The 25,604-nt window shown below is 37.3% G+C and overlaps 1 pseudogene; it reads right to left on the bottom strand.

The window, feature by feature from the left end:
- Window positions 1-1,395: 1,395 nt before the first annotated feature.
- Window positions 1,396-25,604, bottom strand: part of LOC139704440 (transcription factor JunD-like) — an 81,887-nt pseudogene continuing 57,678 nt past the window's right edge.

The following is a 25,604-nucleotide window of genomic DNA, read 5'->3' as shown; positions in this document are numbered from 1 at the left end:
GGTTTATTAGTTTCCCTTGAAATGAAGCATTTTATTGAATTTGTTACAAATATGTGTGTAAACTATTACCTTCTAGACTGTACTCAGAAGCAAGAAAACTGATGATCTATTTGCTTAACTTTGTTGCTTTCTACAAAACATCTCTAGGCTTCACATTTGGGTTTTCAGCAAAATTCAACATGATGTTCATGATAGAGCTCCTCTTATTTCCCTATTTCTTAACACTGCAATAGTATCTTATATCCTCCTACTCTACAAACACCTAAATGTCTTAGTGTAGTAATTATCTCAATACACAAACATGAAAAATATTGATTCAACTTTTCATGGAACTTAGATTTTAATTCAGAAATATTTTATAATATTCATCCTGCTCTCATGCGGTCTTTGTCACTTCCCTTGACTGATATACTTGTGTTTTGTTTATTTCGAAGTTTTTATATTTATTTCAGGAGAATTATGTGAAGTATGAATAACATTAAATTCAATTAAAAATAAATTTTATAATATTGGAGAGTTAGAGTGTTAAAATATTTTATCTCATTATTTCATATTTCCATGTAGAGACTCTGATAGAAATTATAGCTAAAACTGTTGTATGGATCAAAAATTTAAGATGTGGGCTAAAAAGCTTGAGTAAAGTACCCAAATTGATGTGATGGCTGTGCTATTTAATGCAGTTTTACCAAGTGATCACAAAACATTGGATACACACACACACACACACACACATGCACATTTTCACATACATGTTTAAAGAAAGGAGTCTTGGAGATGTCAGTCTTCTTCTGGGGAAAACAAAAAATGTTCAACAATATTGTTATTTGAGGACTAACATTTGCTAAAGCAGGCTAATGTTAGAGTAGGCATTTCTCCTCTAAAGTATAAAGTCTTGAGTATATTACATTAATTCTCACAAGCCAGGGATTATCACAAGCCTATCAACTAAGAAAAACCCAGGATCAGAGGAATTCTCAGCCCAGTTCTACAAGAAGTTGAAAAAAGAATGAACACCAATTCTTCTAAAATTATTTTATGAAATAGAAAATAGAAAAGACCTTCTAACCTCATTCTATGAAACTGATATCAACCTGATGCAAAAACCAGACAAAGACACATCAAGGAAAGAACATTTCAGACCAGTATTCCTGATGAACAGAGATGTCATAATTCTCAATAAAATTATGGCAAACAGCATACAAAATCATATTAAAAAGATAGTACAACATGATCAGTGGGCTTTGTCCCAGAGATGCAGGGTTGGTTCAATACATAGAAATCAATAAACATATTTTTTAATTAAATAGATGTAAAGACAAGAATTAAAAAAAAAATATCTCAATAAATGCAGAAAAAAAAACATTTGACTAAATACATAATCAAAACACTAGAAAACTATGTATAATAGAAATATGTCTTAATACTATAAAAGCTATCTGTGGTAAACATATGGACAATATTCTCCTCCTCCTCCTCCTCCTCCTCCTCCTCCTCCTCCTCCTCCTCCTCCTCCTCTTCCTTCTTCTTCTTTTTGGAGTAAGGAGACTTTACTGAAAACAGAAAACAGGGAACAAAGGTTTACAAACAGGAATGTGGACTCCTAGCAAAACAAAAACAAAGAACAAAAAAGGCAGGGAGGAGGGGTGTTGGAAGGACAAAAGTGGGTAGTGAGAGCAAGGAAAAGGCTTAATATTTTTTTTTCTTTTTCCCATTTCTTTAAAAAAAAACACAAGGAAACACACAGGGACACACAACCATTTGTTCACGAATAGAAACATAAATGGGGCAGAATCTAACACTCTGTTCTTCTCTTTCCCAAAAGCAAAACAGAAAAAGAAAAGGCAGCCTGGAGGCTGTGCCCCATAGAGACCCCTTCCGCAGTGGTGTGTAGGAAGGGGCAACCTGCGGGTTTGTGCAACACCTGGCAGCAGCGCAGGGAAAAGAGGCGGGGGGGGGGGGTGTGGAGGTCATGGACTCCACCCCCCTAAAGGAGCAGGGGGTCCAGCTTGTCAAGCCCAGGGCACCCATGGGGATCCCTGGGGACCAGGCCCTCTCCGAGTCCTGGGCACCCTCGGGGAGGTGGTTGCCAGGGTTGCACCCTCCCAAGTCCAGGGCGCTCAGGCCATCTCCCTCCCCTTGTGAGCCCGCCCCTCAAGGAGGGGGGCCGCGCATGCACCCAGTGCTTGGGCTCTGTACAAGGGCACCTGGTGCTGGGGCAGCAGCTGGCAGCCACTGTTGACATGGCTGAGGACGTTCTGCTTGAGCTGCGCCACCTGCTCAGTCATCAGGCTCCTGGTGGACTCCAGGTCCTGTTCTGGCTCTTGACCTCTTCACCTTCTCCTCCAGGGAGAGATGCTCCAGTTTGCCCTTGGGGCACTTGGAGGCTGCAAAGCGGTTGAGCAGCCGATTGCGCTCAGCCTGGATGTGTTACTATGTGTCCATGTCGATGAGCGATATCCGCAGGCTCTCGCTGAAGCTTGGCAAGTCGGGCACCTTCTGTGGCTCATCCTTGAGCACAGCTAGGCATGGCAGCCGCAGTGCGTGGGGGGGGGGGCGGCAGTGACGGGGAGAAGGGAACGGGATTGGAGGTGAAGGGGACATTTGCAGCACCCCCGGCCCCACCCCTGTAGCTGCTCAGGTTCCTGAAGACCGATGTCAGCTGGGGGGTGAGGGTGTGGCGCCTGATGCCTGACTGGGTCCTCCTGCGGAGGCTGCAGCAGCAGCAGCAGCAGTGGGGCTGCACACTCGCCAAGCTGGTGCTGCTTTTCCAAATCCTCCAGGGCCGTGACAAAGTCCTCAGTGAACTCCTGCTTCTCGTTGGCCAACACCTTGGGGTAGAGGAACTGTGTGCTCCTCGGTGTAGTGGTAACCAGCCCATTGGTCTGGATGATGAGGCACTCAGCTCAGGAGAGGGGAGCTTCAGCAGCCTCAGGTAGGGCTGGAGAGCAGGCTGTCAGGGGGCACCTGTTGTGTGTGCAGTGTGCAGATAGAGGGGGCAGAGTTGGCTCTGCTGGCACCTGTTCCCTCAGGCTCAGCTTCAGGGCATCATTCTTCACCACGCTGCCTGCCGCCCATCTTGGCGCCTCAGGGTCAAGTGGGCCAGGGACACAAAGTTGCTGCCACTGCCACTGACGCTATTGCCCAGGCTTCTCAGTGCCTCATCACCATAGAAAAGTGTTTCCACCCTCTGCTGCACCGAAGGCTGGCTCCGCTGGGGGAGGGTGGCCAGGGCCTTTGTCCTGGGGTCTCCCACCCCCTCCCCTGCCCAGTCAGTCCTGGGCCCACCTGCCGCAGTCCGGCTGGCTGCAGCAAAATAACCGGGGGGGGGGGGGGGGTGGTGGTGACGAATAACTTGTGTACCTTGATACAGCAGGAGTGGGAGCCATTTATTGCAGGACAGGAGCAGTATTTATACATTCCACACAGCTTATCTAATTAGCATAAACTAGAGACATCAGTCAACCAATAAGGAATCTCCACACTTAATGGCTAGCTTTTGTTACTTCTCAAACCACTCCCTCTGGCATTTTTCCAGGCACCATCTAGACTTGTTTATGAACTCTAACATTCCCCTGGCAAAATGCCAGGTGTTATTTTGACTTGTTTACAGACTCTAACACCCACCCTGCCAGTGGGCTCTGTGCCTGGCCCTTATGTGGGGGCTCCTCAGAAACATTATTATTAAGGGAGAAAAAATTAAAGAATTCCCTCTAAAATTGAAAAAAAGCAAAAAGATGCCTTTTTTTTGCCATTTTATTCAACATCATCCTTGAACCTCTATCCAAAACAATTAGAAGAAAGAATTAAAGATAATGAATAGAAAAATAGGAAATCAAACTATCACTATTTGCTAATGGCATGCTTCTATATTTAGAAAATCCAAAAAATTTCACCTGAAAACTTTCTTGACTAATAAATTTAGTAAAATAGTATAACATGAAATAAACACTCAAAAACCAAACGAATTTTTATAATGAAGTGTTCGAGTCTGTAAACAAGTCTGGATGGCGCCTGGCAAAATGCCAGAGGAAGTGGTTTGTGAAGTAGCAAAAGCAAGCCATTAAGTGTGGAGATTCCTTATTGGTTGACTGCTGTATCTAGTTTATGCTAATAAGACAAGCTGTGTGGAATGTATAAATACCGCTCCTGTCCTACAGTAAACAGCTCCCATTCCTGCTGTATCAATGTACACAAGTTGTTCGTCACACCCCCCGCCTGGTTTGCTGCAGCCGGACTGCGGCAATGAAGCAATGAATCCAATGTAAAAACAAATTAGGTAAACCACCCTATTAACAATGGCCTCAAAAAGAAAAAGAAAGAATAAAATAAAATACTTGGGAATCAAACTAAAAAAGAGGTAAAATACCTCTACAATGAATACCACAGAACACTAAAGATAGAAAATGAAGTTCTGAGAAAATGTAAAGATGTTACATACTCTTGGATAGGCAGAATGATCATAGTCAAAATGGTGATACTAACAAAATAGTTATAGAGATTCAATGCAATTCCTTTTAATCTCCCAATGACATTCTTCATAAAACTATAAAAAGCAATCATGAAATTCATTTGAAAAAATAGGAGAGCCACAATAGCCAAAGCAATTCTCAACAAAAGGAGTGAATCAGTAGGCATCACGATACTAGACCTTAAACTCTACTACAGAGACATAGTAAAAAAAGAAAAAAAAAAAGTACCAAAAGACATATAGACCAATCCATACTAGACAAAGGTGAAAAAAACATAAATTGGAGAAAAGAAAGCCTCTTCAACAGTTGGTGCTGGGAAAACTGGAAATCCATATGTAGAAAGATGAAATTAAACTTCTATATCTCACTGTGCTCAAAAATCAATTCAAAGTAGATAAAAGATTTAGACATGAGAATGGAGACCCTAACAAAAAAAAATGTCCACATCCTCATCCTGTTAGCTTAGGACCTGACTTCTTGAACAAGACTCCTAAAATACAAACAGTAAAATTAGGAATCAATAAATGGGATGGATTCAAACTAAGAAGCTTATTCTCTGCAAAGGAATCAATCTATAACATGAAGAGAGAGCCTACAGAATGGGAGAATAAATCCTTACCACAAACACATCAAATAGAGCAGAAATCTCCAAGATATATAAAGAACTCAACAAACTTATTGCCAAAAAAAGAGACATAACCCATCAACAAATGGATGAAGGAACTGAAAAGACACTTCACAAAAGAAGAAATACAATTGATCAACAAACACATTAAAAAGACCATCATCTTTAGCAATTAGAAAAATGCAAATAAAAGCTATTTCAATATTTTATTTCACTGCAGTCATAATGGCAATTATCAAGAATACAAGCAATAATATTGTTCATGAGAATGTGGGAGGCAAAGGTACACTCATACATTGCTTGTGCCATATCAATGTATTCACAATAGCTAAGCTACGGAACCAACCTAGGTATCCTTCAACATATAAATGAATAAATAAAATGTTATATATAATATAAATAATATAACATTTATATATAAGATATATATATATATATATATATATATATATATATATATATATATATATATATATATTTATACACACACACAAACAAACATACAGCCACACACAGATAGATTAGCCTGTGTGGCTGTATGTTTGTGTGTTTGTGTGTGTGTTGTGTGTGTGTGTGTGTGTGTATGGAAAATTACTCAACCCTAGAAATAATAAAGTTATGCCACTTGCTGGCATATATAACTTGAGAATACCATGCTAAGCTAAATAAACCAATAACAAAATTTCAAAGGCTTAATATTTTATCTGATGTGCAGATGCTAATTCACAATGGAAGGCACTAGGGAAGAATAAATACACTTTGATTTATAGAGAGGTTAGTAAGGGAGGGAAAGAGGTATGCGGTTTTGAAGGATCATGAAATGGATCAGATATTATTACCCTGCATGCTTATGCAATTACATGACTGGTGTAATTCTGCATCATGTACAAAAAGAAAAAATGTGAAGTTATACTCCATTTATGTATGCTGTGTCAATGCATTATACTGTTATGTATAGCTAATTTTAACAAATGCCAAAAAGATAGAATCAAATAAATTACAAAATACAATAATTAAAACACTGTTTTACTGAAATAGAAAGCAACATATAGACCAATGCACAGAAAAGAGAACAAGGATAAGCCCAGACATTCACTGCACAATCATCTTTGAGAATGGGGCCAATAATACAGAATGAATAAAGGATAGTTAGTCTCTTTAACAGATGGTGCTGAGGACACTCAATATCTGCACAGGGAAGAAAGAAAACAAAAATTTATCTTACATCATATCAAACATCAACTCAAAGAGGAGAAAATGTAAAGTGAGAGGTGAACCTGTATAATTCCTGGAAGACAGTACTGGGGTCCCATTTACCAATCTCTTCCCATCCTACTAAGGTGACAAATATGATCACTACACAGTGTTATATGTATTAAAATATCATGCCATACAACACAAGCAGATGAAGTTGCTATTTTTAATCTAAAATAGAAAAAAAGAAAGAAGAGCATAAGTTTGTGAGCAAAACATACAAAGAAAACACAGAAGAAACACTTTACAAGATAGCTCTAGGTAATGGTCCTTTTGCTATGACAATAAAAGGACAGGGAAGAGAACCATGAACAGAGAAGTATAATTCCATTAAACCAAAAGCTTCTACACAGCACAGTAAAGCATGAACAGCGAAGAGATTCAACTGTTGGAATGAGAGAAATGACTGACACATCACCTGAGAAGAGTATAAAATCTGAAACACAAAATATCCCTATGAGAAACCATTAAGTGAGCTGGGTACAGTGGGACATACCTTGAATATCAGTGATTTGAGAAGCTGACGTGGGAGGACCACAAGTTAAAAACCAGCCTCATCACGTTAGCCAGGCCCTAAGCAACTGAGTGAGACCCAGACTCTAAATTAAAATAAATAAATAAATAAATAAAACTCTGGGGAAGTGACTCAGTAATTAAGTGCTGTGGGTTCAATCTCTAGTTGCAATATATAAACAGAGAGTAGCATGCTGTTTACAAAGAAATGTGGTTAGGGTAAAATGTGGTGCTGCTCTTCAATGGATATAAAATTTTAATTGCATAAGGTAAACAACTTCTAGATATTTGCAGCATAATTCTGTAGTTACACTTTACAATAGTATAATGTTCACTTACATGTTTTCAGAGTACATATATCCTACTTAGTGTTCTTACTATTGTGCAAGGGAGGAAGGGAGGATACAAGGGACTGAGGGAGGGAAAGATGATGAAGAGGGTGTTGAAGCCAGAAGGCAGGGAAAGGAGGACTAGCCCCATGATGCTCTTCCTACACAGTCAGGATTCCTGCTCAAAGTGGACCTGTTCTTGATTGAATATTCACTGTTGCTATCATAATTTTTATTGATTTTATCTTACTACTTATTTTTCAAAAGTAAATTCCAAGAAGGCAATGGACCACAGGTATAAACACAGCACATAAATGTAACCTGCAGGTATAGTGCTTTTGGACACCTCATAAACATTGAGTTTTCATTCCCATTATCACAAATTCCAGTGGGCCAAGGAAATATGGGAGCTAAGAGAGAGTTGGGTACAAAGTGACCATGTCCTATCCACAAGTATATAAAAAAAGGGAGCATGATGAAACCCAGGTAGGACACACATTAATGTCGAACCAGAATTAGATTCAAATATAGAAAGAAGACAGCTTTGTCACTCAAGGTATTTCACTGTGTTAACCCAACTTTCCAGCTGAGGATGTGAAGGGATAGGGAAAGCAGGGTAATCCACAGTCACTTTTCTCCCAGCTCTTTCAAACTCATTAACAAACCAGATGGAGAAATTGTTCACAGTTATCAGGGTGTAATAAATGCAATTGCACTGGTTCTGTGTAACATATTCACTGCTTTGGTATTAATGAACACAACATGGATGTGTAAGCTCTCCAATGTGACTTTCTCATAAATTTGCATTTAGAATTGATATGGCATACAAAAAGATGAATGTTAGAAGTCTTGCTAATAATTTAAAATTCTGTAGTAAGAAGGACAATTAAAAGACAAATTGTACAATGACATGTGAAGAGATCACAGAAGAAAGAAATAGATTTCTGTGGCATGATGTCAATGGTAGAGGTCACCTGCTTTTAGACAGGGAGTCTAAGTTTTCATTTTGCATTGGTCCTGACAAATTACACAAGTTGCCCTAAAAATACCAGTAAAAATGTGTATATTTCCCTGGAGAAAGTGGTGATTCTAGCATCATGAAAGATAAATTTAAAAAAAAAATGAGCCTTAACATATGAAGGAGGAAGAGAATGAAGAGTAGGAGGAGAGTCTCTCAAGGTTTCCCACATGTGAATTCCTGATAAATGACATAAGAACTAAAGTAAAAATCCTGAAAGATTGAAAGCTGGAAAATATGAGCAATAAAATAAAAAACTTTAATATTAAATTATAAGTGAAAGCAACAAATAAATGTATATTTACTGAGAAATATTGACTACATTGATAAAAATGATGGGAAAAAAATCTTTCATATACAAGAGTTCAAAACAATACAGGAGAATAGCATCCCATCCTGCATGTGGAGCTTAGTATCTTTGTCATTTTATGGGTGGGCAGATTCAGTGACTTGATTGCAACAAATAGTGAAAGAATAAGGAAAATATTACAGTCCCAAAGGATGAACTTGGCACAAACTACCTTGACAGTGGATAGACTGTAGCACTTCAAATATTTCAGTGACCATCAGATAACCTCATCATGCTGTGACAACAAGGCACTTCAAATCAAAGAAATCATACGATTTCTTCCAAAATTATTTAATCCATTATCTTTATAGGTGACTAACAATGACCATTTTCACAAGCAGGAAACAAACCATAAGGATACTCTCTTCCTCAGTGTTGAGTGCCTACCTTTCAGTGATCAAATAGAATAATTAGTTTTAATTTGTTTTTAATTAACAAATATTTACTGCACATGTTAATGGAGTTGAGCATAATATTTCCAAATGCATGGTACACAGTGATCATATCTAATTATCTATCTTCTACTTTCATTGATTGCCCTGCCCCAGCACCCTTTGTACTCTCCAGAAATTACTATTGGGCTTCCATATTACTTCTAAAAAATCAACTCTAAGGTGTAGGTGATAAACATGGTAATAGAAAAACGATTTCTGCAGTCACAAACAAACATTTGCAGGAATGAACTCTCCCCACATCTCTGAGAACATAAATGTTAACACCTGGTTGAGTCTCCCTTTATCTCATTGTAAACAACCAGAAAAATGACCTCCAGCTATTGCCTTCACTATGTTGACCTTATTTTTTTCCATAAATCTTCAATTTGGCTTCAATTCCCACCACCTGAGGACAGAGGTTCCACTGAGATTATCAGAAACCCCTATGGCACCAAAACTCAAGGTCCCTCCTTTGTCACCCTGTGGCTCACTTTTTAGTGTTTTTTAGAACAAGAGGTTCTGCCTTTCTTTTTAAAATCACCTCTTCCAGAAATTCATGTCATTACATTTTCCTATCTCCTTAACTGAATGCCCACACTCTGTCTTCTTCATATTATTTCCTTCTCCGTGGCTAAATACAGGTGTGTTCCCAGCTCAGAGAAATGCTCCTTGTACTTATATATCTTCACCCAAACCTGAGTCATGCTCAGTCTCATTGCAGTATTTTTCACATTCCCCTGCCTTCCAAATATTCATTTTCTTCCCAGTTCTCTCCTCTCACCTTATGTGGATATCAAGAAGAAATCACAAACATCAACACAAAAGCCTTCTTCAAGACTAACACACTTTTTCCTGCCTCATGTGGTTTTTCTGCTCCATACAGGAATGCTTTTGCCAAAAAGCTCTGAATATTCACTTAGGCCTACAGATGCCCAATGAACAACTACAAGTGAGATAACACTTGGCATCTCTGAGATATATTTATTCTATTTAATGGCTTTTAATAATCATAGCATAGAAAATAGAAAGAAATACCTGCAATATTAGTAAGGACTCCTGAAACATTCCAGGCACAACAGGTGTAGAAAGAGGCCATGATTGAATTGAAATCCTTATCCCACTTCTGAATAAATTTTGAAAAAAATATATGTGTGTGTGTGTGTGATATCTCTCACACACACACACACATATACACTGGGTAGTTAGTGTAATACTCCCTTTCATAGCTGGATGATTAATTTCATACATACAATTAATGAAGATTTGTACAAAAAAAAATAAAAAGCTGCTTGTAAAGCAAGTACTGAAGAGTTTTCTAAAGTATTTCTTAACCAAGCCAGCCAATAAGTAGGCAGATACTCTGGTAGAAGATAGAAAAATGTCAAAAGTACAGTTCTGATACCATCTAGTGTCTAATTAGGACTTAGCACTTCTAACAATGGGAAAGTACCCACATTACGCAGAGCAGTAAGTACAAGTAGGGATGAGACAGGAATTCTTGAAACCTAAAAGAGGGGTGAGGAGATGCAACTGGAGAAGCAAGCAAGGAAGGGATCTTTAAGGAGACCTTTATCTCACAGGTAGGAAAGGATTGGGGCAGCTAAATGATATGGAGAAGGGTGTGTTTTAGAATAATTGAGAAGGTAAAACATTGCCATGGATGGTAACATTAGATCAGATGCCTAAAGGGGGTCAGTACTTCATGTCTCTTTAGTGCCTGAATTCTTGGGTCAGTCCAGGGGAATGGTAGCCCCCACAAAAACGAGAGCAGAGATTCCTTGCTGTTTTGTTCATGTCTGTGTCCTCTCTGCCTAGGACAGAGCCTGGTACTATAGTTTTTTTTTTTTTTTTTTTTTTTTACAAGGAGTTATGTTTCCATATATAAAATTAATGAAGGCTGTGGTTTTGCCTAGAGGTAGAGTGCATGAGGCATTGGGTTCAAGCCTCACCATAACATAAAAATAAAATAAATGAATTGTGTCTACCTACAACTAAAAAATGAATGTTTTAAAAAAATACTAAATGATAATACTGTCAAAATATATCCCCTGCCCCATTCATTGCAAATTGCCTTTTAGAGAATCATGAAGCTGGAACTTGGCCTTACACCAACCTGAGAGTCAGATGTCACTTTGCGTCCCACTTTACAGACTTAGGGAGTGTCCCAAAGTAGCACCTGGAAAGAGCCAAGGCCTCTTCCCTCATCAATGCTTTTTTTATTGCCCAGGTGCTATGAAACCCCTGCCTGTGAGTGAGTGAGTGAAGGGGACTGTGCGATCCAGATCAGACTCCAGCAAGTGACGGCTGCATCACAGGCTCACCCTCTCTGGACTTCAGGGTCTCAATATGTAAACAGCAGGCACCAAGAGAAGTCTCTGTGAACACACAGGAAAAAAAATTATTGTTCCCCAAAAACAAAGTGTCTCAGGCGATATCCCAAGGACCCCTTCAAGAAACCCCATGGGACCCAACCAACCTGAAAATATAGAAAGTGCACAGCATCCAATGAGTGGGAGGAAGAAAGAAAGGCTGTGCCATGGCATCTTCAGCCTCCCTCCATTGCCTCAGTGGGTAAGAGGGGAAACTGAGGCCCCCAATGGAGCAGACATTGAGGTCACATTACTATCTCAGAGGCCAAAGACCCTGCTTCCCCTCTGGGTCCACAGTGAATCCTGACAGAATTACCAGATGGATGCCTCTCCTGACTCCATTTGCCTCCTGTGGATGCACACACCATGCCCTCTGCTCCTGCATTACTGTGCCTCCTGGTTCCTAGGCTGTGCTCACCTAAGGGGTCCTGGGTAGGGTGCTGCCTCCCACGTGCTCCCCCTGTCTTCTCCCCGCCCACTGTTCTTACAAGTTGGGCTCCATTCACTCAGGCTGACTCTGCCTCACCAGCTCTGCCCACAACGTCCTCTCCACTTTTTTCATAGGCGCCACCCAGCATCTGGCCTCTTACCTCCATTGTTTTGAGAGCCACGCCCACTCCACCAATTTGATCCTCTGCATTCTGTCCACATGACTCATCCTCCGATGACATATTTAACACTCTGGGATTGCAGGTTTTTCCCTCTAGCCCTGGAACCTTTGCAGTCTGGCTTGGCCCAATTCCACCAGCATCCACTAGCATACAAAATGGCTCTGCTCTTCTTCATTAGCCATGGTTTTCCATCAAGTTCACTCCTACACCAGCCTCACTGTCACCTGGCCTCTCCACTGCTCCTTGAAAACTCCATCTGAAATGAATGAAAGAGATATTGCTGAGATATCCATGGTTGTGACACCACTGAGTCTAAGGGACAATTACCTTTGGGCTCTGGTCACATTTGAACCCCACATCTTCAATGGTTCACCTTGAACCACTCTGCTAACCACAGAGTATCTCCATTTACAGAATTCCAACTGATGATAATACTTTTTTGCATAAATGTGAGCATGTTTTCAGCACTGTCTTTGTATTATGGATGCAGAAGAGGCACTGTACAGCAACTAGCAATGTCCCTGCCCTATTTGTGAAAGAGCCCAGCCAGATTTAAAAAGCATGTTTTCAAAGGACATGCCCTTCTGATTTTTTTTAAGCTCTGTGGCCTTCAGCACCTTCTCTCCCCCTTTCAGCACAGGATGGGCACAGCTATTTGGCAAACAAGAGTCATCTGTGATCTCTTCTCCAGCCAGCCTGGGGCATCTCAGAATGAGGAAGCATAGGTATCTGGTCATGGCCATCTTTCTCAAGGTTCAGTCTCAGAAGAGAAAGCCTCTTTATAATGACTTCTGTATAACTATGGTTTATTCTGACAACCTGACACAATGCTGTAGAGACAGGGAAGCAGTTGGGGACTTGGGCTTCAAGCTGCAGAAACTGAACTAGGTGATTTATTTTTTAAAAAAAATGACACTGGGGAGGTCAAGGAATCTGATAGCAAAGTTTTTTTTTTTTTTTTAAAGAGAGAGTGGGAGAGGGAGAGAGAGAGAGAGAGAGAGAGAGAGAGAATTTTTTTAATATTTATTTTTTAGTTCTCGGCGGACACAACATCTTTGTTTGTATGTGGTGCTGAGGATTGAACCCGGGCCGCACGCATGCCAGGCGAGCGCGCTACCGCTTGAGCCACATCCCCAGCCCTGATAGCAAAGTTTAATAAAACCAGGAGCTGGGTTTTGCCAGGTGATTTCAGTGGCCAAAACCCATTTATAGTTCTCACTGAACCCCATTGCTATATGAGCACACTGAAAGCCTTCCTGCTGTTGCTTAGTTGCTGCAAAACAACAAAGAGAAGGGGTCCAGTAGGCTGGGTATAGGTATTGGCTGGGAGTACAAATTCTTCACATTCAACTAGGTATTAAAGGATAAATTGAAGTATGCTAAAGAGCAAAGGAAAGGACATTCTAGGTAAGAACACCATTTGTGATCTCACAAAGAAATTTGTGTCCTCTCAGAATCACACAACCACACTATGCCAGGGGCTTTTCTCATCATGTCATTCAATATCTCCAAACCTTTCAAAAATAATGCCATACTTTGGGAAACTTATTTCATTGTTCCACAAAAATGCTAAAGGCTTCTATAAAGAATTCAAAATATACAGCAGAATCCTGCAAAACTGGGCAAGGGGTGGAAATCTTGCCAAAACCCAGTGCCCCAAACACCAGAATTAACATTAGGCAGTATCATTTCCCAGGACTTTTTAGTCACATAGATTGGAGGGTGAATAAAAAAACAAGGATGGGTAGAAAGAAAGAAAATAATTTGATTAAAATGAGGTTAAATGTGGGCTGGGTTTGTGGCTCAGTGGGAGAGTGCTTGCCTCATGCACACGAGGTGCTGGGTTATATCAATACCACATAAAAACAAAAAAAAAATAAAATAATGGTTAAAATTATAAAAAGTTATTAAATATGAAAAAACAGCATTTTCACTTGAATTTATGGAAAGAAAAAAACAAAATCAGTAAAAGAGAAGTAGCTGCTAACATGACATATTTATTTTGTGATAAAAATGCTTGTTTGATATAAGAATACCCCAATATTGTGATTAACAATGTGTCTCAAAAGCTAAAAAATACCATTAAAAAATCTGAGGATGAGGCTCAGTGGTTATGTTCCCCTAGTTTCAAACACTTGTACAAAAAAAAAAAAGAAAAGAAATAAAAAAGAAAAAAATGTGGTTCCTTTTCCTTATGTTACATATTACAATTTTAGCATTCATTTTTACCTGTTGTGGAGGCTGTGAAACATCAGTCTCTCACACATACGTCTTTGCCCACATCTGACATTTTGCTCTCAGCCTATTGTTTTATGTCAAGGTCTATACTTTACCTGCCACCTCACTTTAATTGGAAATCTTTTAAAATCCTAGGTTTCTCTGGAGGCAGGGTTCATCTTCAGTCCTTGGACCCAGGCTTCTTCCTTTTGTGTTCATTTAGATTCAAGTCTTTTTTGGAGACGACCCACTTCAAAATTGGGAACAGTATGGCTTGCTTAAAATCACTTTCCCAATGTCCCATCAGTGCAGGAATTGAGATTGGGACCAGCGTTAGTCTGTTGTGGAACAGTTCTCAGGAGAGCCATGGGAGTCCTGGGATTTTGGACTTGAGTGTTGGCAACAAGAGGAAATATACTCACTCTCTGTGAACATTCTGGGACAGATGAGGGATCCTGGAGATGATTCAGGACTAACTCTGTCCCAAGGGTTCAGATTAGGTACTGTAGAGGTTTTGTGTTGTACTTCCACTCCATCCCCAGAGACCTGAAAAAGAATTGGTGACAAAGATGGCTGGTTCTTTTGACCTGCATTGTTCCTGAACCTGAGGACAATGAACAGAAAGTAGAACAAGGAGAAAAATCAATGCATCTGTCTTTCCACTGCTAGAAAAATGTACCCATCAAATACTGAAAAAGATTTCCTTTTACTTGAAAATCAAAAAGCCCAGTGGTTGGCAGTCTGGGCTGCTATGGCTATCCAGCTATGCCATCATGCCTCAGAACCCTTTCTGTTTTTCATTCTGCAGTCCATTCAATACAGCAATCAGGGGAAAGGGAAGAAGGAAAAAAACAAAGATCTAAGAGGCCCAGTGGCTTCCACTGATATCTCATTGGCCAGCACAGAATCATAGAGACCCCTACCTGCAAATAATATTGGGGAATACAGTTTGTTTTTCATTTTTAGTTTGAGTTTGGTTCTGTTTTTTGGTTGTGGGAACTGAATCTAGGATTTCTTAAGCACTGAACAACCATCCCCAACCCTTTTTATAGTTTATAGACAGTGTCTATCTAAGATTTTTAGGGCCTCACTACATTGCTGAAGCTGACATTAGACTTTTGAGCCTCCTGCCTCAGCCTCTATAGTCACTGGGATTATAGGCATGTGCCACCAGGCCTGCCTGGCTTTTTTTTTTACATGCTGGAGTTGGATCCTGTGGGAGGCCATTCTTACATGTGATTTGAGTTACCTCCCTGGCTGGGTGAGAGGGGCTTAAACACAGCCTGTGTTAAAAAGCCTTCCCCACCCTTTCCCAGGTCCGAGGGCTTGTCCATGCAGAGGTGTGCCTGGCCACTGACCTGAAGACCCAATTGCCAGCCCTGACCTTGAGATGCTGACCCCCTTATCCTTCATTGGCTGGTATTTTCCCTTGAATTTTTTTGTTGCCCAATAAAAGCTCACTCCCTGGCATGCTCTCCCTCTCTCGCTAGTCTCTTCTGTAAACCTCAACAACAGATTAGGTGGCTGGAGGTGGGAGCTAGGAGAAGCCATCTCAGAGCTGCATTAAAGGTATGAGAGTCTGTCTCTTTAATTTAAAACTCTCTAGCAATTTCTTATGCACTGAATCTTCTTTCATGAAGCTCACACCGGTCGTGTGGCAGAGGAACCCAGAGCCAGGCACATGGGAAACACTCGTTTTACTACTGAACTGTACTTTCAGCCCTAAACCTGTCATTTTGAAGTATCAGAAACCCATTTTATAAAATATAACGTCCCAGTGGAATGAATTAGGGATACCTGCACCTGAACCTTAACAAACAGTTGTGCTTGGGTGGCTTAGTGTAGGCCCAGTGCATAGTCAAACAGTGGGGTGAAAGGATGGGCATCAAGTGAGGAATGGGTCCTCATGGGCTGTTAAAGGAAAACTGCTGGATAGGTGGCCAGGCTGAGATATTGTTCTTTCACATGTGTCAGGGTGGGCATCCCAGGTGGAGAAGGGGTACAGGGTGAGTGCATTTGGGTGATTACCCACTGAGATACACCTCCAGTTTTTTTAAAATATTTTTTTCTTTGTTGATAGATTTTTATTTTGTATATGTGGTTCTGAGAATCAAACCCAGTGCCTCGCACATGCCATGCAATTCAATTGTATTACCACTGAACCACAGGCCCACTCATCCCCAGCACTTTTTATTTATTTATTTTATTTGGCCCTTCTGAGATTGAACTCTTGGATACTCCACCACTGAGCAACATCACCAGCCTCATTTTGTATTTTATTTAGAGTCTCACTAATTTTCTTAGTTCATCACCATTGTTGAGGCTGACTATGAACTCATAATCCTTCTGCCTCAGCCTTCTGAGCCACTGGGATTACAGGTGTGTGCCACTGAGTCTGGGTCCTCTTTTCTTTCTTTTTTTTTATTATTTTGATACAGGATTAAATTGTTTCTCAGGACCTCACCAAGTTAATGAGGCTGGCTTTGTACTCTCAATACTCCTGCCTCAGCCTCCACATTCACTGGAATGACAGGCCTGTGTTACTGAGCCAACTCTAATACAAATTTTAAAGTTATTTATTCCATGGAAATATAGATCTATTTAAATTCACAATACAAAAACTTACATATAATATATACACTTATTATAAATAAATTTATAAGAATTAGCATATGCCATTTTTATAAAAATAAATGTCACAAAACTTACTCTCATTGACCAAATGTGACCCATAAAATCTTGAAAACATATGGATATTTGATTTATATATTTTTATTCTTTTTCCAAATTTATTATTAGAGACAAGTTCAAAACACTGAATGAGTGAATGCAGAGAATTATGCCAATTTCCCAAATTATTTATTGAGGATTATATTTTATTTTTCCTAGTAATGACATTTATTTTCCCACAAATACTGCATGTGGCATTCATGTGTTGAAGCTGAAAATTTGATTACACAGAAACTGAAAACAGAAATGCTAACCAGATTTATGATAAGAATGAGAAAGGGACTGATTTTGTGTAAGAAGTGTCAAAAAAAGTTAAGACCAGAAAGTAAGTCTTAGATTTTAAAGCACAATAAGGTGATTATGTTCTATAATAACTTCTTAAACAAAACAAAATAGCAAGAAATTTGCAGGTTTTAAACAAAGAATAATTTTAATGAGATGAAAATTACCCTGATCTGATAATTACACACTATATACACATGTTGAGTTACAATACTGGGTCTCATATCCAAGTACAAATAGTAGATTCCAGTTAAAAATTAAAATAAACAGAAATCAACACTTTGATGTTTTAACCAAATATCTACATTACCCCAGATTTTAAAATGGTATCCTATGTTCATAAAAGTTTCACTATTTTGGTTTCTCTTATTGTTATGTCTTTTATATCTAAAAGGTCTAAAGAGTCATGGAACAATTTAGCCTCATCCACATGGTTTTCTGATAACTGCTATTTTTTTTCAAACCTTGTTTACACTTTATTTTATTATTTTATTTTTTATGTGGTGTTGAGGATTGAACACAGTTTCTCACATGTGCTAGGCAAACACTATACCACTGAGCCACAATCTTAGCCCTGATGACTGGTGTTTTTAAATATGTGGCTTGAAACAATTTAAAACACATACCTACTATTTCAGACACTTAAAACACAACATGCCTTTTATAGAAAATATTCCATCAGATTAACATCAAATTTTCTGTATCAATTTTATGTATGGTTTCTTTACTGAAGAAACACATTCTGCTTCCTTCAAGCAGATGAATATTGGGATTTTATGGAAGTTTATCTTTTATGCTTGGGTCAAATTCTTGATCTTTAATTAAAAACCTTACAATGGAATGACTTTGAGTCTATCTAAACTGTGACTTGAATTACCACCTTTATTCCAGATGACTGAGGAGAAGACAATAATAAAATATTTCTACTGATATTCAATAGCTGGAATTTGGTCACTTAAGATATTTTTTCTGGTCATGATAATAACATATATGCAAGGTGGATAGCTACATTGGGGATTCAAAGACAGGCCTAAAATACTGCCAACGAGCTTTCTACACATATTGCTAGAATATTTCAACTTTATGAAAACAATTTGAAGCAAAAACATATGTAGCCATTATTAAAATAAAAGATTTAAATCTATTAAATCACATATATCAGGAACTGCATAATTAAAACAATGGCCAGCATTTCTACTGAGGACTTTTTATTTCAGAAACACATCCATATGTGTTCTTCTTTCATACACAATACCTCTAGAATATATGTAATAAGACTCTGTATATGTCATACAAGATGATCAGATTTAGCATCAAGGTAACACTTTAACTCAATAAAAAATTATAAATACAAATAAAAATATCACCTTAGAGGGCATGCTTCTCTGTGTCATCTTAGATGATATATTAAAGGCATTACGTCAGGTAGTAAATGGTCAAAAGACAGCACTAAAAAAATACATTGGTGTGCACTCCTACTACATTGAGATTCATTTTTTCAGATGGTTGCAATTCTTTACTTTTGTGCAATCCTTCCATTTCAATTCACTGAAAATTGTAGAGTTTTCAATATGTTCCTACTGCTTAATCAAGAAGAGAAAAATGAAATCAAAGTAACATACTACCCCAGAAAACCTCAACATGAGATTATATCAAGAACTATTTTGATAATATATGGTAATTCTGAATCTATAAGAAAGCTGTGTATAGTGGGAACACAGTTGCCATTATATAATTCAGACATAATTTGGTAATAATATTGGAATGGCACCTGGAGGATATTAGAGGGTGATAACTGAAGTGAGAAAAATATGTGTTGGGTGAATCCACATCTATCCCTAGTAATAGGATAGGTTTTACTCAATCCAGAAAACTGTGTTCTGTATGGTTCACTGAGGATATTTTGTTCTAACAACGTTTGCTTCTTTAATTTATATCCTCTAAAATGAGTCATTTTTTAATAGGGAAAAATGATTAATTTTAGTTTTCCATTTGTTCTAACTTTAATGAGTTCTAGTGATACAACTTAAATATGGAATGTCATCTAGAGATTTTAAAAATTACTTATTTGTATACATATTATAAAAGAAGACATGAGTTTTACCTTGATATTTTATAAACTTTATTTTATTTTTATGTGGTGCTGAGGATAAACTCAGGACCTCACACATGCTAGGCAAGTGCTCCACCACTGAGACATATCCCCATCTGTAATTTAGCATTTTTTATTTATAAACTTGCTTTTGTAATATTATAAAATAAAATAGAACTACTATTGATATGAATTCTATACTTTGAGTAATTATAAGTTTTTTAAATTTTAGAAGGAAATGATATTCTATGTTAAAAACTTCATTTCATAGAGCGCAATATCACAATGCCATAAACTACTTATATTTATCATAAAGTCTTTGGATCCAATTTAACTCAAAAGATTAAAAATTTCCACACCCTGTACTCTTTAAGTTAGGAAATGACAAATGAGAGGATCATGATAAAAGGGTTTGGAAGCACATGGAATATTTTTGAAAATCAATGAATGTACTAGTAATTACCCATTCCTGGATTAAAAATACACAGGAATATAATTTCCAAGTTTAGAGGAGGAATATTTGTGTTCATTCGTTCTTTATGTATTAGTTTCATGTGTGTATATATATGTGACTATATACATACATATATGCCCTTTCTCATTTCTGTCACAACGGAAATGTCTGATTTTAATTTTTCTTAAAGGAACATTTAGGTCAGTGGAATCTCATCCTATCCTGATCACTGTACTTAAATTTCTGATGTTTTCACAAACTCAGTTGTTTTTTAGTTCTTTTTTCACTTGTTTGTTTGTTTTTTGTCTTTAGCATGAACAAATAATTGCGAACCTATCTCATTCTCTGGTCACTGAAACACAAAGAACAAGATGACACAGGAAAGCCAAAGTTGTGGGGAAGAAAAGCAGGACTTGAATTTTACATAACTACCTCAATCAGAGGGACAGACTGCCCTCTAGGACTTTTTCTTGGGTTTCCCAGTAATGACAGCTTGATATCTATGAAGAAGCACCTCTCTAGCTTCCTATTTCTTTACTTTAAGATTAAACAGATCTTAACTTTATGAAACATATACATTTATTGATCATCAACAATGTGAAAACTCTAAGGCTGGACTCTGGGATGAGGATTTCTTTAAGCCACTGTGCATTTTCTAGCTTGCATGGTAATTACACTCTAATTTAGAAACTGTATGATTACCAAGAGTTTCTAAAAATATATTCTATAATTAGAAAGAGGCATATAACTCATATAAGCATATATTACATTAATACATCTGAATTAATGAAGCACATGAGATCACAAAACAAAAACATAGACCTAAAACTCCTCACACAGCTATAATAATGCTACAATTACAAAGCAAAATAACTGTCTTTTAGGTCCAAAGCATGTGTTTTCAAAGTCCTGTAGCTAATAAATATATATACCTTCTTTATTCCAAATTTATTGCTGTGCATGCATTATCATAATTTGTTTGAAGGATCATGTGTTCATATAGTGTTTCATTTAAAAAAATTCTCTTAAAAGAACTAAGAAATTTTCTTGTAACATCCATCACTAATTCATTAGTACCATAGTTATATGGTGAATTTTGAGCCTATACAAGAAGTTTACTTAAAATTTAAAAATTCTGTGTCACTGAAAAGGTAGGAGATATATTATATTAAAGCTGACCTTATTGTCTAGGAAATAGAAATCTGTCAAAGAAAATATATCCAGGTATTTGGTCATTTTTGAGGTACTGATCTGTGTATAATAAGTAAAATTTAATTGTATTTGCAGATTTGTGGAACTGTGCTTCAGAATAAATGTGCCTTGAGAAATAATATTAGTGCATTTAACTTCTACATCTATGTCTAGAAAATTTACATAATATCATAAAAATTACATGATTTGTGTAGAAATGCTATTCACTGTATAGTATTTTGAGGAGATTCATGGATTTGGTATTTTTGCTTCAAATATGTTTTGTCAAAAATAAACAGAACTTGGTTATAAAGCTTTTTGTTTTATATTATATAATCAATTTATAGTGACATAATTATTCTCTTTCAAGCACAACTATATATAAAAAATAGTGATTCTTTTTCTTGTTGTCATGTTATCTTCCAAAATTCTTATCCTTTGTTAAAAACAATGAAATTTTGTAGTGCAGAATTACATCCTAATGAAGCCTATTTTATTTCCTCCAATTTTAATCATGGATCTAAATTCATATTAAAATGCATTGAACATTTTTGATTGTGTATTATAAACCCATAAACTAAGCTAACCATTTTATTTAGAGATCTGGATCTTCAAATATACAAGTCTGGGGCTGGGGATGTGGCTCAAGCGGTAGCGCGCTGGCCTGGCATGTGTGCGGCCCGGGTTCGATCCTCAGCACCACATACAAAGATGTTATGTCCGCCAATAACTAAAAAATAAATATTAAAAATTCTCTCTCTCTCTTTAAAAAATATATACAAGTCTATTTTACTGACAATAAATTAAAGTAACAGTAAAAGAGAAGCATAAAATGAGATAAACATCCACAATGAAAAGAGGAGGTAATCTCCAGTGACAAAAGACTTCCAAGAACTTCTGGAAAACAGAAAGTCTGGAAGTAGATGAAGGATGCATTTGAGTTCTAATTAGGGCTTCCCAGGAGGTGGATTAAGACCGTGACTAGGCATCTTGGAAGTCCATAAGTTAGTGTGCTTCAGATCAGCACAATGGAAATAAAGGGAAGAAAGCATATTTGGGCACAAGAATCTGGGTTTGCAGTCTAATCTCAAAGGAGGCTTCTGCTTACTCAAAGTGAAATTATGGATCTGTATTGCACTCTTATATATTTCCTACTTGAGACATGGAGTGTGATTTACATGAGTCTCAAACAATCTTGAGTTTAGGAAGCCTTAAATGGTAATAGCCAGAAAAATGATCTTCTACTAATGAAAATATTTTGAAAAGACCACTTTCAGCAATTGTCTGGGAAATGAATCCTTCAGTCCTAATGGTGCCATAAAGCATAGTTCCCTATAGTGACACCACAAAAATCTCATTTTTCAGTCTAAGTTCTTTACTTAGTTTATGGTACTGGTGAGACTGTATTCCTGAAGAAAACTTATGAGAATGGAAAACAGTGCAATTAATTACAGTTTTGACAGCTGTGTAGACTGAATGTCAAATTAATGGTCATCTTGTGTCTCTTCTGCTGTTCATTTCAGATCCACTAAACATACTTCCTTTGGTCTCTATACTCATCCCCAAATCATTTGAGGCTCCTTACTATAATTTTCTCAAGATACAACTCCTGCACTGATACTTTTACAATTCCTGTATGGAAAGTAAATACTAAAAAGTAGAGAATTGGATCATCTGTTTTCAAATTGAATCATCTGATTTTTATCTTCAAATATACAATAGACTTTTATATTTGGATACAGTGGATACCACGGTCATAGACCAATAGTAATATTTTTATCTTTGTTAAGTGTGGTCTGATTCAATTTTAGGCAGGATGTATTGGCACTTTATTAGTGGTACTTGCTTAGCATTGCAACATGGAATCAATGTCCTTCTGGTGAGGAGAGTGAATTGACCTACCTAGGATTGTAATTTCTCCTCTTGCTTTCTGTTTTCTTAGTACATAGAATTTAGAGTCCTCAGGTGCAGTTTAAGTTTTAGTTAGAATTTTGTTAAACATCCTGTTGGTAAAGGGTCCTCTTAAATAATTAGGATTTCTAAAAGTGGAGGATGCAGAGACATGATGTAAGGAAATATGATTTCCAAGTGCATTAATAGGAGTGATGGTGAGTTAAGACTCTTAAAATTTGACACTCTGGTTCCTGGATCTATATAGTGTGTCTCTTGGTAGCACAAACTGATATAATGATGTGAAATTTAAGAAGTGTTAGCAACACCATCACCTATTCCAGAATTCTACCAGGCCAGCAGCTTTTTGTTTATTTTTTAGATGATAATACAGTGGATCCCATGGTCATAGACCAATAGTAATATCATTATTTTTGTTAAGTGTAGTCTGATTCAATTTTAGGCATGATGTATTGACACTTTATTAGTGTTACTTGCTTAGCATTTATTGTCTGTAAATGCAAAATTTAAAAAAAAAGTTTGGGTTTTTCTGGTTAAAATTATTTCTGCATTAAAAGATGTCCACTTGTTAATTTATTATGAGAGAATGATGAAAAGAATGATGCTGTAACAAGAACCTAGAGATAGACCTCTCCTCCTAGCTGGCTAGATATCTGGAAGAAGCATTTGATAGATAAAATACGGTGACTGGAAACCACTATGGTACTCAGTCCTCATTCATCCTGTGCAGCATCAGAGGCTGGATAAAAACAACTGGCCAAGTCAAGTTGTCAACTTGTTTGTCTTGTACAATGTCCACGATGTAGGTGCTTTGGTATGTGATAGCATGAAATCTTATGATATTTACACTGCATTGTCTCTCTCAGAGATCCATCCTTATTACTGTACCCCCCAAATTTTATAGTCTTCATAAGTTTCTTCTAAACCATTGACCAAGTCTTGATTTCTTCCTATTATTTTATGTACCTTGTTATGTACCTTCTTACCTGAGGTAACTTCTTTTTCCATGTGAAATTAAGGATGAAGTGTGTTGCCAAGTATTCTGCTCTTTAGAAAGAGTTTTTTTCATTTTTTATTTTTCAAGGGTAATCCTGAAAGATACTGTACAATGGTGTTATTTTATTTCACTTTACTTCTAAATGAAGATAACTCATATTTATTTCTAGTAATATTTTGATAGAGGTTGGCCAATTTCCTCTTCTATCTGATTCACAAAAGGGACCTTTTCCCAAAGAAGGAAATGAATAGGTGTTATATCACACCTTTGCTCTGAAGTTCATTGGGGTTTTCTGAAAAAGAGTGTAACTTCAGTGACTATCTTCTTGGTTACTTATTTGCTTAGTTATTGGTCACTCTGTGACCTCAGGTGAAATGCCAAGGAAGATAGAGAGTAAAATAAGTAGAATTTATCAATTGATCATACTTTTGTAACCGAAGTAAAATTTGTGAAGTACTATATGACTTCCATATCTCTCTGCCTTCCATTTAAAATCAAAACATAAAATTCATCTTTATTTTTTATGTATCACCAATAAGCTTCTAAAAATAAAAATTACACCTATTATTTTTCTAATCCTGTTCGTGATTTCTCTATTTTCTTGATTATATGAATTTTTTATAACTGATACTAAGTTGATAATCTGTGTCATTTCCTGGTTTACAAACACTTATTGATTTTTGTCTCTTTTTAGTTATATTTGGCCTCCAGTGACTAAGGGAAGTCTGCTCCTTAGTCAGAATTCTGGTCTGCTCCTCCCACCCCTACTTCAGACTCTCAGCTTCCCAGACCCTCATGCACTTGGTTGTAAATTCTTCCAGAAGCTGTTTTACTGTCTACTTTTCAGGATTAAAAATAAAAATCAAAACTTAGAAAAGATACTTTAGGGCTGGGGATATGGCTCAAGTAGTAGCGTGCTTGCCTAGCATGTGCGAAGCACTGAGTTCCATTCTCAGCACCATGTAAAAAAAATAAAATAAAAATAAAGATATTGTGTCCACCTAAAACGAAAAAATGAATTTTTTTAATAGATACTTTAAAAAACAAAATGTAGATGGAGAAAGTAGCAACATTTCTTTTTTTGGTAATTAGGGTTTTTAAAATTTTTTTAACATTTTTTTTAATGTGGGTCACCCACTAACACTTCATCAAAATAACAGTTTCTTTGCTGAGTTCAGGTGACCAAGGAATAGCCACACCCTTGGAACAAAACAAAACACACACACAAAAAAAATAAAAAATAAAAAAAAAAAACAGAATTATTTTTAACCTAACTTTTTATATGATGTCTCAGATCCCCTTAACTTTGCACATTAGCTTCTTTGTTCAGTTGAATTTTAACTGCTTTTTGTAGTTGGAAAGAGTGTGACTATTAAACTTGAGACCTTTTATTCTGGGCGTCTTGGTGGTTTCTGGTGAGGTTAAGTGGGTGAGAGGGTGAAGAGAAAGTGGGGGATTCTTTCCTATCACAACATGAAGCTTCCCCCAGAGTCTGCTCTCAGGTGCCAGACCTCAAGTATTTCTTACAGTGGTATACTTTGATTATTTTTACTTTTCCTTTACCCATAAGTTTTAACAGCATTTTATCAAAATGTACTTATTAAGAACCATTTTTAAAAGAAAGTTATAGTTCGCCTAATCAGTCTGCACTTATTGCTTATGGTTTCACTCACCTGCTATGCCTGTTTTCGGTGTCTGAAAAACAGATATATTGTTTTCCATATTTTATCCATTTTCCTACATGTATATACTGAAAAGA

The sequence above is a fragment of the Marmota flaviventris genome, unplaced genomic scaffold, assembly GCF_047511675.1.
Source record: "Marmota flaviventris isolate mMarFla1 unplaced genomic scaffold, mMarFla1.hap1 Scaffold_61, whole genome shotgun sequence".
In the NCBI taxonomy this organism is placed as follows: domain Eukaryota; kingdom Metazoa; phylum Chordata; class Mammalia; order Rodentia; family Sciuridae; genus Marmota; species Marmota flaviventris.
This window is presented reverse-complemented; position numbering and strand designations above follow the sequence as displayed.